The sequence below is a fragment of the Perca fluviatilis genome, chromosome 9 (genome assembly GCF_010015445.1).
Source record: "Perca fluviatilis chromosome 9, GENO_Pfluv_1.0, whole genome shotgun sequence".
NCBI lineage: Eukaryota > Metazoa > Chordata > Actinopteri > Perciformes > Percidae > Perca > Perca fluviatilis.
In genome coordinates this window covers 5,408,551-5,421,084 of record NC_053120.1, presented here as the reverse complement: position 1 = coordinate 5,421,084, position 12,534 = coordinate 5,408,551, and the positions used below count along the sequence as shown (strand labels likewise).

Genomic DNA, 12,534 nt, shown 5'->3' with positions numbered 1-12,534 from the left:
TGGGATAACAACATACAGCTATAATTGGGGAGGAGGCGTAAAAACAAGTGTGTGACAAGCATAAGAGAAAAAGCTTGAATCCCTGCCGTCTTTTTTTTCTGTCCTTCATTACAATTACAAAGACGAGCGGGCGGATTGTTTGACAGAATTCATCAGAAGTCAGAGCGCACACACAGCTGCCAATCATCTGCTGGCCTTTACCAAAGGAAAAGTTCAGAGCAATTGGAGAGAAAGGAAAGAGAGAAGTTGAGAAGGTTGAGAAGAGCGCCAGAAGGGCAGAAAAAGAAAGTAGACGTGACGGAGATGACACGAAAAGGAGTGGGAGCGAGAGCAGGAATGCAGGATTTATGCAGACTTTCAACATTTAATAAAATGGAGTAATTTTTTTTTTTTTGGAGATGATTGGTCCTCATCAGCCCCTCAGGATATCAGACTGTGAGGAATCTCCATTTGATTAGCGGCAAATGGCCGGGTGATTGAAACCATGATGAAATTTATGATAAGGGCCAGAGTGAGAGATCGAGAAGACGAGAAGGAAAATAAAAAGAAATCATCTATGAATAAAGACCGCCTGTGGGAATGAAGGGAAAGGTTTAATGGCCTCCAGTGGCGCATATTAATTTTGTCAAGTGCCAGCCTACACTGAGATATCACAGTTGTGGATTAGGCTAGATAAAGGTTTCTGTGAACGTGTAGAATTCTGTGGAGGTTAGTTTAAACTAAGCAAAAGGCTGACACCATATTTGAGCTTTGATTCAAACACTGAATCCTGAAAGAAGAACACTGACATCGGGATCCATCACGGGCCCTGTGGTGTTTGGATTATCTCTTCCTCAGACCACAGCATGTGTGCACACAGAACAGTTTTAGAAGCACCATCCTGAGCAGCACGGGGGCGCCACGAGGAACTGTGCTGGCTCCATTCCTGTCTACCATCTACCACAGCAGACATCCAATACAACACCGATCAAAGGGGGCGATGAGGAGGAGTACACAGGAACACTTAACGACTTTGTGGAACGGAGTGCACACGATCACCTCCATCTCAACACCACAAACACCAAGGAGGTGGCTGTGGACTTCAGGAGTAGGGTCGGGTATCCTTTGGATTGTTACGATTCCGAACCGGTACTTTTAAAACGATTCAGATTCCTAAACTTTATTCTTGTTAAGTGTGATATGTTTTCTAGCGATCCCGTGCAGTGAACGGTTAATGTGCTTTTACGTCCGTTTTGGTGAGCCCAGAGGGGGAAATGTGGCATTTTAAAAACTAGCCTAAATTTACAGTAGCTAGCTAACGGTAGACTACAGAGAAAGTGGGATATTTTTACGTCCGTTTCGGAGCGACAGAGGGAAAATATTTCAGTCGACACATTAAGTGGAACCGAAATGAGGAATCGAAATTTGCGTTCTAATCAGGTCCATTTCCTACCGGTTGCGTAGGAACCGGGTTATGGTACCCAACCCTATTCAGGAGGGGGAGGACCCAACCAACACTAATCACCATCAGGGGCACTGAGGTGGAGGTGGTCGCCAACCACAGGTACCCTGGCGTGCAGCTTGACAGTAAGCTGGACTGGAGGAGCCATTTGGAGGCGGTGTACCGTAAGGGACAAAGGCGAATTTATTTTCGAAGGAGGTTAAGGTAATTTAACATCTGCCAACCCTTGCTGCGCAGTGTCTATCATACAGTGGTGGCCAGTGCTCTGTTTTTTTGCTGTGGCCTGCTGGGGAGAAGGCGTCCGCATGGCAGACAGGAACAGATTGGACAAGCTGATCAAGAAGGCCGGCTCGGTGGTTGAGGCTAGAGCCCGACCGATATTAGGCATTTCCAAACTATCGGTATCTGCATTTATAATTGCCGATAAATTAATATTTAAAAAAATAAAATAAAAAAAACGTACAAAACACCCTTCAACCATGTTCTGAGTGTTGGCGTTGCATAATTTGTCCACCAGAGGGCGCTCTCCAATGTTCTGTTGTGACAATAACTTTTATTTTAAACCTAATAGTTTATTTTTAAACTGCATTATCATATTATTTTAGTGAGGAGTCATAAATAACTACAAATGACTAATGTTAGGGAAATCTGTTTTGTTACGTATTTCTGGATTTAAAAAAAAAAAAATTATCGGCCGATGTATCAGAATATCGGCTTTTTATATCATCAAATATTTGTATCGATATCGGCCTTAAAAATCCTTCATCAGTCGGGCTCTTGTCGGGGCTGAACTACAGACGGTCCAGCAGGTGGCAGAGTTCTGACCTCTGCCACCTGCTGGCAAACAACAAACTACCAACCCTGCACACAACCTGAAGGTGATTAACAGCACCTTCAGTCAGAACTGAGGTCAGCAATGTGCAAGTCTGAGAGATACAGGAAGTCCTTACCAGCCGCTATAAGGTTTTATGATGCACAGAAATAACTCTGCACTTATAGTAGTTGTATTTATTTATTGTATTTTAACTTAATAGGTATGAAAGATATTTGAGGAAATGTGTGGTGTTATGTTTGTCTTGAAGCTGCTGTGGCACTGTAATTTCCTGTAAAGGATGAATTAAGGATCTATCTATCTATCTATCTATCTATCTATCTATCTATCTATCTATCTATATCTATCTATCTATCTATCTATCAGTGCTTCACTGTGCAGTAACTGTGTACTGAAGCAACATTAATTAGTGATACTAAATTAGCAGTGTTGATTCCCTCTGCAGGGTCTGGGACACAAGAAGGCAGGACCGCAAGGCAGACGGCGAGACTGGTGGCAGTGTTTCCATGGAAACACAGCAGCCACAGCAGTCTGGTGGCAGAAAGGAGTAAAGAAAAGAGAGGAAGATATGGGAAGGATGGATGGAGCAAAAGAAGGACAGAGTATTACGGATGCTGCTCCACATTGAACCCAAACTGGCAACCACACACACCACCTGACTCAGAGGCTGCAACTAACGACTAGGGTTGGGTACCGAAACTCAGCCAATAGGTCTCCGGGTTCCTAATCGACCGGTATCTACCCGAGCGTATGACAACGCAGATTTCGGTGCCACTTAAAAGCCCGTGCTGCTCTCTGGTGCTCTGAAACGGACGTTAGAGGCAACAGAAGCATCGCTGCACATGGCGCTAGTTAACATTACACTTGGCAGCTGGTAACGTTAGCCTACCGTTAGCTAGCAGCTGGCTTCAACACAGTTAAAATGCTGACAGCTAAACGGTCTAACGTGTGTCTGTGTTTCACTGGAAAAGAATCCAACACCGAGACGTCCAACTTCAAATGCGGTCTGAGTGATCGAATCTCAATGCGTCTTCGGCCTGGCTTTGTTTTCTGTCATTTTAACCAATTTTGCAGTAAAGTATTTTTATGCAAGAATCCATTTCAAATGTGGGAGACCTAAGAGAATATGAAAAACTTGTGTGCTTTGTTTTACCTCCAGTACTGGGTATCTGAAACTAAGGCTACATTCAGACTGCAGGCAAAAGTGGCCCGAATTGGGGGGTCAAGTGACAGAAGTAGTGTGAACACTCAAATCTTGCCCAGATCAGATTTTTTTTCAAATCAGATTCAGACCACTTCCATATGTGGTCCTGAATCAGACCCAGGTCCGATTTTTTTTCAATGCGGCAGCAGTGTGAACAACCGAGGCGGATTTGATGTGACTTTTACGTCAATCTACACCGACATTTGTCACAATTATGCGCCGGCGGGAGTTAGCCCTAGACACAGACAGCAACATTAAAAACTTGATTAGGCCTACAACATGGAGAACAGTGATGGAGCAAGTCAATGGAGGGAGAGTGAGGCGTTAGACCTAATTAGTGTCTGGTGGAGATACTTCAATTCAATCAAAACTAGAAGGATCATACCGTAACCGCTCCGTTTTTAAAAAAATAGCAAACGCAATGGCTCTCTTTCTCTTCATTCTTCTCCTCCTCAGCACCTGCTCATTAATGTTACGGCTGCCATTACACAAACATTTTGAAATAAAAGCGAGAATGCTGACTTCCTCCATGACCTCCCTAACTTTAGTGCATTCAGCGTGCTGCGTCTGATGTCACTGCTATTGGTCTTTTGCGCATGCGGGTCAGTTCGAAACCGCAAACAGTTCACACTGGAATCTGATATAGGCCACATTTTAAAAGGTCATGTGAACAGCCAAACAAAAAATCGGATCGGAGCAAAACAAATCTGAATTAAGCATTAAGACTTGCGGTGTGAACGTAGCCTAAAGCACTTTTAGGGATCTTCCTAGCGCCTAAGAGGTCTTATTTGTCTGCCTGAAGATCATTTCAAAAAGTGACTCTAAATCCGAGATCTTCCTCTGACAGTTAGAGCGTTGCATAGAAATTGAATCTCAGAGGCCACTTTAAAAAGGTGCTTACAGAGCATGAAGCAACAGTTAAAGCTCGACCCCCTGAGACCAGTGCGACTCGTAAAAAAAGGCCAAATATTTGGCTGCTGCTGTGTGTTCTTTTTTCGGTCACAGTGTTTGCTATGTATGTAGTGATTCCAGATGTCATCTTGTTTGTATTCTTCAAGCCACCATGTGGTGTTCCTAGAGTCTTCCAGCAGTCACTCTCTGAACAGATGGGGGTTGTGTTTTTCATGCATTTCGTTCGATGGCATCCCCTCTGCGGTCACCTGTTTCTCTGGGGCCACAGCCAGACTGAACAGAACTGTTCCATCTGGAGGAAAAACTGTGATGGACAGCTAAAGGACAAATCCTTCGCGAAATGAACATAGGGGTTAATAACACATGTGTACCGAGTCAACCGTTCTCTGGGATATGTTTTCATAATAATCTAACGTGACCAGTTTTAGCCCAAACCGGTGATTAGCTTCTAACGCTAGCTTTCGGGGCAGAGGGTAAATCCCTATTTCTATACCACTAACAATGCTCAAAATAGCACCACACTTCAACGGTAGCATAATGAGGGTCCTTACATGTAAACCCAAGCATTGAGAACTTTGTAAGTGTACAGTCTATTAAAAAGATAGTTTAGAAAGACAGTACCATTCACGTATACAGGCAGACGCCGTCTTGGGAAAACGGTCATGACCAGTCGAACCACGAACATCGTGCTTGAGCTATGTTACTGGTTACTGGTTGCACAGCGTTCGGTGAGCGGGCAGTTGGGGGGTGCAGGCAGTTTGACAGGCAATGTGACAAGCGGGCGCAATCCTGTGAAACTCGCATTCGTCACACGCATACACTAGGGGTGGTACGGTTCACAAAACCCACGGTTCGGTTCGTATCACGGTTTTAGGGTCACGGTTTTTCGGTTCAGTACGGTTCTTATTTTTTCTTTAACACTCCAGAATATACTTCAGCATATAGCTAAAATTAGCATATTGAATGCATGTTGCACAAAACGTGCACACAGTGGCAGTTCTATATATTGTTTTATTTCATCATAGGTAACGTGAAATCCAAAATGTTCCCACACACCAGACTATAAACGACGCTGGCGCATCCTCCAGCTCTGGGCAGCCTCTCTCCCACTGGACATTTCTGCAGGTGACGTGACATGACCTGCAGCGGCGCCCCACTCCACTTGAGGAGCGGTCGGCTCGGTGTCTCTCAAAAGCTGATGAAAATCGTTAAAACTGACCTTTGTCGATCTGAAATGAAGACAGATTCAGCAACTGCATGGCCTATTTCTCGTTTTCCCGATAAATTTTACATAAACTTGGGGAACTTTTTAATACAATATGAGATCGTATTCTGAACGAGTCGCCATGACAGTCTGTTTTGAAATTTGGGACCAGCCAGACCCATGTGACGCAATCGTCCAATCAGCTGCCATGGGTTGCGTTTGTCACGCCCATCCCGCTCGTCATTTCCAGTAAGTGTTTTAACATAGGTGTCGAAAGTGGGCACTACGGCAGTAAGAGGTTAGTGCACATTAACAGTGTACTGACGAACTGTGCGGTACACACATGCTCCGAACCGAGCGGTTCGGGTGTTTTTTCATGAACCGTACCACCCCTAGCATACACATACCCGCTGCAAGAGTTGAATTGGGTTGAACCTTTCCCTACGGGAGCAACACGCCGTGCAAATCAATGAACAAGGGACTGATTATTGCTGTTTGTGAGTTCACTAAAATATAAAACTATTTTCTAAACAGTTATCAGGACAGAGACAGCGGGGCTTCTGCTTGTCAGAGCATTGGCACAAGACTGGATTTATCGGGAAATTATGACTATGCTAATTTAGCTACCTTTAGCTATCAACAATAACAGATCGTGGTAAAGAAAATACTAGGATTGCCACTTTTTGTTATAAATCGACCTGTGATTAGGGATACATGATACCACAGTCAGCTAATCTCATTCAGTTGTAGCTTACGACAGGGATACAGTAGCCCTTTATACCCAATATGGGGAAATTCAGCAGTGAGGGATAGGAATAGCTTCCTTTACTACAACTTTTAACATGTACAAGATAAACATTTTCAAATCCAACTTAAAAAGTATTGGATAGTTTTTATTGTGGTAAATGCACGTCTAGTAATCAAATAATAGGTAGTTGCTGAGCGCACATGGTTATTGGAGTTAGAGAAAATGGCGTCCCAAAATGGCGCCTACTTGTGTGTACTGCTCTTGTGCAAAGACAACCGTCTTTTCCTTTCCATATTTCGTAAAGTATACTTTCTTTGCCATATTTTAGGAATCATTAGAAATCACTACATTCATACTGTACGTTCAAACATAGACAACCTGGTATCCCATAGCAACAATAGAATCAAAGATGGCATGGAATAGAATCAATAACCATTTGGATTGGAAACATAAGAATACATGTTGTTGTCGTCATAACGACCCTTGTGATGTTGTTGAGAATCTATGGATACTGGGACCCATTTCTGACTCAAATTCAGCCAGACAAGCAGCAGTTTGTATCAGAGAGGCATTTGACTGACAATCTACATTGCTAAAGGAGAAGAGACACTGGTCCAGCAGAATACTACGTTCAACATGGAATTCAACGGCAGAGAGATCGAACCGCAGATGAATTTCTACCTGAGTTCACTTGAAGAACAAAGCGGTGTGAGCTGAAGGACAGCGGGCGAGGCTCACCCAGAGTGAATGTGAGGGAAGAGTCCAGCTGATCGTCAGAGAGGACTTGCTGGCCGATGTCCTCGATCAGCTCCAACAGCAGAGAGAGGGCAGCAGTTGGAGGCGTGAGAAAGAGCTGATGCAGAGGGAGATGAGCGACCTGAAAGTTCAGCTGGCTGAACGTGTCCCCTCCCCACCCAGGGAATCAGAGTTTCTCAAATCCCAGCTGGGGAAAATCAGCAGCAGTCTCAGAAAAGCCCTGAAAGACCTCGACCTTCACTTCACTACATGACTGAAGACCTGAAAGTCAAATTGGAGAAGAAGGGAGAGAAGGAGGCACTTCAAACTGATGTGGAGACTCTAAAGACGGAAATTCATCAGGAAAGACAGATGCTCGCGGTTGGTAAGACCACCAACGTGATGTTGGAGAGCAATCTGGAGAGTGAGAGGGCTCGAGCTCAGGAGCTGAAGGACAAACTGAGCAAGATGGAGGAAGCTCTCCAAAAACAAGAGGAGACGACAAAGGAGGTCCTGGAAAGATCCCAGGCTTCCCACAGAGCCCAGCTGGATGAGGCTCTGCAGAGAGCCTCGTCCCAGCTGGGAATAATATCCAACAGGCTGCGAAAAGCCCTGAAAGACCTCGACCTTCACTACTTCATGACTGAAGACCTGAAAGTCAAATTGGAGAAGATGAAGGGAGAGAAGGAGGCACTTCAAATTAATGTGGAGACTATGAATACGGAACTTCGTCCAAGAAAGACAGATGCCGCCGGTAAAGTAAGACCAACGTGGAGGTAGAGTTGGAGAGCTATCTGGTGATGGAGACGGCTCGAGCTCACGAGCTGAAGGAGAAACTGAGCGAGATGGAGGAAGCTCTCCGAAAGCAGGACGAGGGAAAGACAATACTGGAAAGATCCCAGGCTTCCCTTAGAGCCCAGCTGGAGATGCAGGACAAAGACAGCAAGGACCTCGTGTGTGCTCTGGAGATGAAGTGTGAACATCAGCTGGAGAGTGAGCGTGTGCTATGGCAGCAGGAGAAAAGCTCCCTGCTGGAGGAGAGAGAGAGAACCAGAGCCGGCCCTGTGGCTCAGAGTGACCAGCAGAGCTTTGGGAGTGACTGTCTCCTGGCTGCTCTGAGGAAGGCTGAGCAGCAGCTGGAGAGTCAGCTCCAGGAGTGGAAGGAGGACAAGTCATCCCTCCTGCAGGCCACAGAGAGACTGAAGCTGAGTCAACAGGAAAAGGAGCAGGACTGGGAGAGGACCGAGAGCACCCTGAGGTCCCAGCTGGTAGACCTGGAGAGCCAGATGATGGAAAAGCCTAAGAAGAAGAAGAGGTGGTATAGAAGGCTTTTCTCTGGCTGAGGATAAGTAAATGCATTTTGACTTGTACAGTGTCTGTCTGTCTGTCTGTCTGTCTGTCTGTCTGTCTGTCTATGTGTGTGTGTATGTGTGTGTGTGTCTGTGTCTGTGTGTGTGTCTGTGTGTCTGTCTGTGTGTGTGTGTGTGTGTGTGTGTGTGTGTCTGTTTGTGTGTGTGTTTGTGTGTGTGTGTCTGTGTGTGGGTCTGTCTCTGTGTGTGTGTCTGTGTGTGGGTCTGTCTCTGTGTGTGTGTCTGTGTGTGGGTCTGTCAGTCTGTGTGTGTCTGTGTGTGTGTCTGTCAATCTGTGTGTGGGTGTGTGTGTTTGTGTGTGTGTGTCTGTCAGTCCGTCTGTGTGTGTGTGTGTGTGTGTGTTGTGTCTGTTGTGTGTGTGTGTGTCTGTTTTTGTCTGTGTGTATGTGTGTATGTGTCTGTCTGTTTGTGTATGTGTGTTGTGTTTGTGTCTGTGTTTATGTGTGTGTATGTGTCTGTCTGTTTGTGTATGTGTTTTGTGTCTGTTTGTGTGTGTGTGAAGTGTCTGTGTGTGTATGTGTGTGGTGTCTGTGTGTGTGTGTATGTGTGTGGTGTGTCTGTTTGTGTGTATGTGTGTGAGTGTCTGTTTTTTGTGTGTGTGTGTCTGTCTGTCTGTCTGTGTGTGTGTGTGTGTGTGTGTTTTGTTTTTGGTTCGTTTTGTGCTGTCTGTCTGTCTGTGTGTGTCTGTGTGTGTGTGTGTGTGTGTGTGTGTGTGTGTGTGTGTGTGTGTGTGTGTGTGTGTGTGTCTGTGTGTGTGTGTGTGTGTGTGTGTGTGTGTGTGTGTGTGTGTGTGTATACAGGGCGTGTGATGCGTCAGGTCAGTAGTGTTGGAGTAGTAGAGCCTGTAGCTCCATGCTGCTTCTGCTGGCCCCTCTCTACTTCCAGCTACTGCCCCCGGTAGCCCTTAGTTCTCAGGGGTGAGAAGAGGAGCCGAGTGCGTGAGCCTCCTCAGCCGGTACATAGCCTCTCCACTGCCAAGATCTCGTACACGCCTCCCCGTGGCACACACGGTAACTGGTCCCTCGTGGCTCCAGGCTAAGTTGTACGGGATCTCGGAGCAGCAGTGGGCCCCAGAGACGTGGCATGCAGGTCCATCGGTGAGTGGAAGCACCCTGATGCCCGTCAACCACTGTCCCAGCTATGGGTAAATAGCCCCAGCTATGGGTAAATAGCCCCAGCTATGGGTAAATAGCCCCAGCTATGGGTAAATAGCCCAGCTATGGGTAAATAGCCCAGCTATGGGTAAATAGCCCCAGTTATGGGTAAATAGCCCCAGTTATGGGTAAATAGCCCCAGTTATGGGTAAATAGCCCCAGTTATGGGTAAATAGCCCCAGTTATGGGTAAATAGCCCCAGTTATGGGTAAATAGCCCCAGCTATGGGTAAATAGCCCCAGTTATGGGTAAATAGCCCCAGTTATGGGTAAATAGCCCCAGCTATGGGTAAATAGCCCCAGTTATGGGTAAATAGCCCCAGCTATGGGTAAATAGCCCCAGCTATGGGTAAATAGCCCCAGTTATGGGTAAATAGCCCCAGCTATGGGTAAATAGCCCCAGTTATGGGTAAATAGCCCCAGCTATGGGTAAATAGTGAAGACCACAACGGCTGGGAAGGCAGAAGAAGGCAACCCCAGAGCCACGTGGGTTAACTCGGGGGGGTACAGTGGCTAGGGGGGCAAACCCCGAAGACAAACCTGCACCTGGGGACAGGCACAGGCGGAGTCCAACTGCCCGGACCACCGGCAGCCCCCCCGCAACTCCTGCCAGACCAAGGTCGTCACGGGTTCCCTCATGCCACTGGAGGTCCATCTGGTAGGAGTGCAGATGGTGGGAGTGAGGTCTGCCCACCCACACCCTCACCTTAACCCTCACCTATGCGCCAGAGAAATGTCTTCTATCTGTTAAAGCCTTTCATCTGAACCAGAAGACACATGCTTTTACACCAAGTACAGCTGATAGTTAAAGGCCGTAAATACATCACAGTATATTAGTTTTTTCCACAGTTTGATTTCACTAATGGAGCTCAGCGTAAATTCTTGCAGGAAGACTTCTCAACTTAATCACATTTCTCTCTCTTCTAAACTGAACAGCTGTTAGAGGCGTTCACTTATATCTAACCAATCAGAAGCAGCCTTGAATTTCACAAGCCATTCACAGCATGACATCCCTGTTTTAAACCTGTCTCTCTCTCTGCTCAGGTCTTCATCACGCACGGCTCCTGGTTCCTCCTCCGGCAAGACTGCCGTCTGCTCCTCGGTTCGGTCTTCGGGTCCTCACACCACCATCAGTGTCCAGACTCCATCGGGGGATCAGCTTCTGGCTTTCTGACCCCCTAAATATATATAATTTCATAATGACGGAGTCTAATCTCCAAAGACTGCAATCGTACAATAAATCTTGCATATCTAAAACGAAGTCTGTCCTGATTGAAATACATCTGACGAGTGCTGTTGGAAACAGAACCTGTCACAGGGCTAAAAGTCAGGTTTCACTTGTACACACTTATTTATGGTTAATTTGACTCATTTTGGTTCACTTGTGCCAATATACAGCTGGACTCCCACCACATTTTTAAAGGTCCCATGACATGGTGCTCTTTGGATGCTTTTATATAGACCTTAGTGGTCCCCTAATACTGTATCTGAAGTCTCTTTTATATAGACCTTAGTGGTCCCCTAATACTGTATCTGAAGTCTCTTTTATATAGACCTTAGTGGTCCCCTAATACTGTACCTGAAGTCTCTTTATATAGACCTTAGTGGTCCCCTAATACTGTACCTGAAGTCTCTTTTATATAGGCCTTAGTGGTCCCCTATACTGTATCTGAAGTCTCTTTTATATAGACCTTAGTGGTCCCCTAATACTGTATCTGAGTGAAATAAATTGTCAATTTAGTGACGATTTTTGCTAGACTGCCTATATTTGAAATCTAAAGAGTTAATTTCTCGCCTAAAACGTTGTCAGAAGTGAATTTAGTGATGAATAAGATGGCGAAAATGGATAAAATTGTCCCGATGTTGGCCTGTCTATGTACCTGCTATGGGTTGCTACTCCCTCTTATGACGTCATCACCCAGTTACTGTAAAAAACATGCTACCGTTGAAGAAACCCCAATAAATGTTATTTTAACGCATTTTAAGACAGAAATGTTTAAATATATACATATTGAGCCCTTTATTTACATATTAATTGGTTGTGGTGGTTAACCTGCACTTTACACTTTAAAACGTATTGGATAGTTTGAATAAAAGTAAAGAAATGTTTTATTGTGGTAAATGCACGTCTAGTAATCAAATAATAGGTAATTGCTGAGCGCACATGGTTATTGGAGTTAGAGAAAATGGCGTCCCAAAATGGCGCCTACTTGTGTGTACTGCTCTTGTGCAAAGACAACCGTCTTTTCCTTTCCATATTTCGTAAAGTATACTTTCTTTGCCATATTTTAGGAATCATTAGAAATCACTACATTCATACTGTATGTTCAAACATAGACAACTTGGTATCCCATAGCAACAATAGAATCAAAGATGGCATGGAATAGAATCAATAACCATTTGGATTGGAAACATAAGAATACATGTTGTTGTCGTCATACTTGCGGCCCTTGGATGTTGTTGAGAATCTATGGATACTGGGACCCATTTCTGACTCAAATTCAGCCAGACAAGCAGCAGTTTGTATCAGAGAGGCATTTGACTGACAATCTACATTGCTAAAGGAGAAGAGACACTGGTCCAGCAGAATACTACGTTCAACATGGAATTCAACGGCAGAGAGATCGAACCGCAGATGAATTTCTACCTGAGTTCACTTGAAGAACAAGCGCGGTGTGAGCTGAAGGACAGCGAGGCGAGGCTCACCCAGAGTGAATGTGAGGGAAGAGTCCAGCTGATCGTCAGAGAGGACTTGCTGGCCGATGTCCTCGATCAGCTCCAACAGCAGAGAGAGGGCAGCAGTTGGAGGCGTGAGAAAGAGCTGATGCAGAGGGAGATGAGCGACCTGAAAGTTCAGCTGGCTGAACGTGTCCCCTCCCCACCCAGGGAATCAGAGTTTCTCAAATCCCAGCTGGGGAAAATCAGCAGCAGTCTC

The 12,534-nt window shown here is 45.5% G+C and overlaps 1 protein-coding gene and 1 long non-coding RNA gene across 10 annotated transcripts in view; one reads left to right on the top strand and one right to left on the bottom strand.

The window, feature by feature from the left end:
- Window positions 1-12,534, bottom strand: part of mast2 (microtubule associated serine/threonine kinase 2) — a 275,716-nt gene that overhangs the window by 65,801 nt on the left and 197,381 nt on the right. The gene's annotated exons all lie outside the window — the stretch shown is intronic.
- On the top strand, window positions 9,913-10,856 carry LOC120566202. Its single transcript, XR_005640348.1, has 2 exons — window positions 9,913-10,257; window positions 10,644-10,856. It is a non-coding gene; the product is annotated as an uncharacterized LOC120566202 (long non-coding RNA).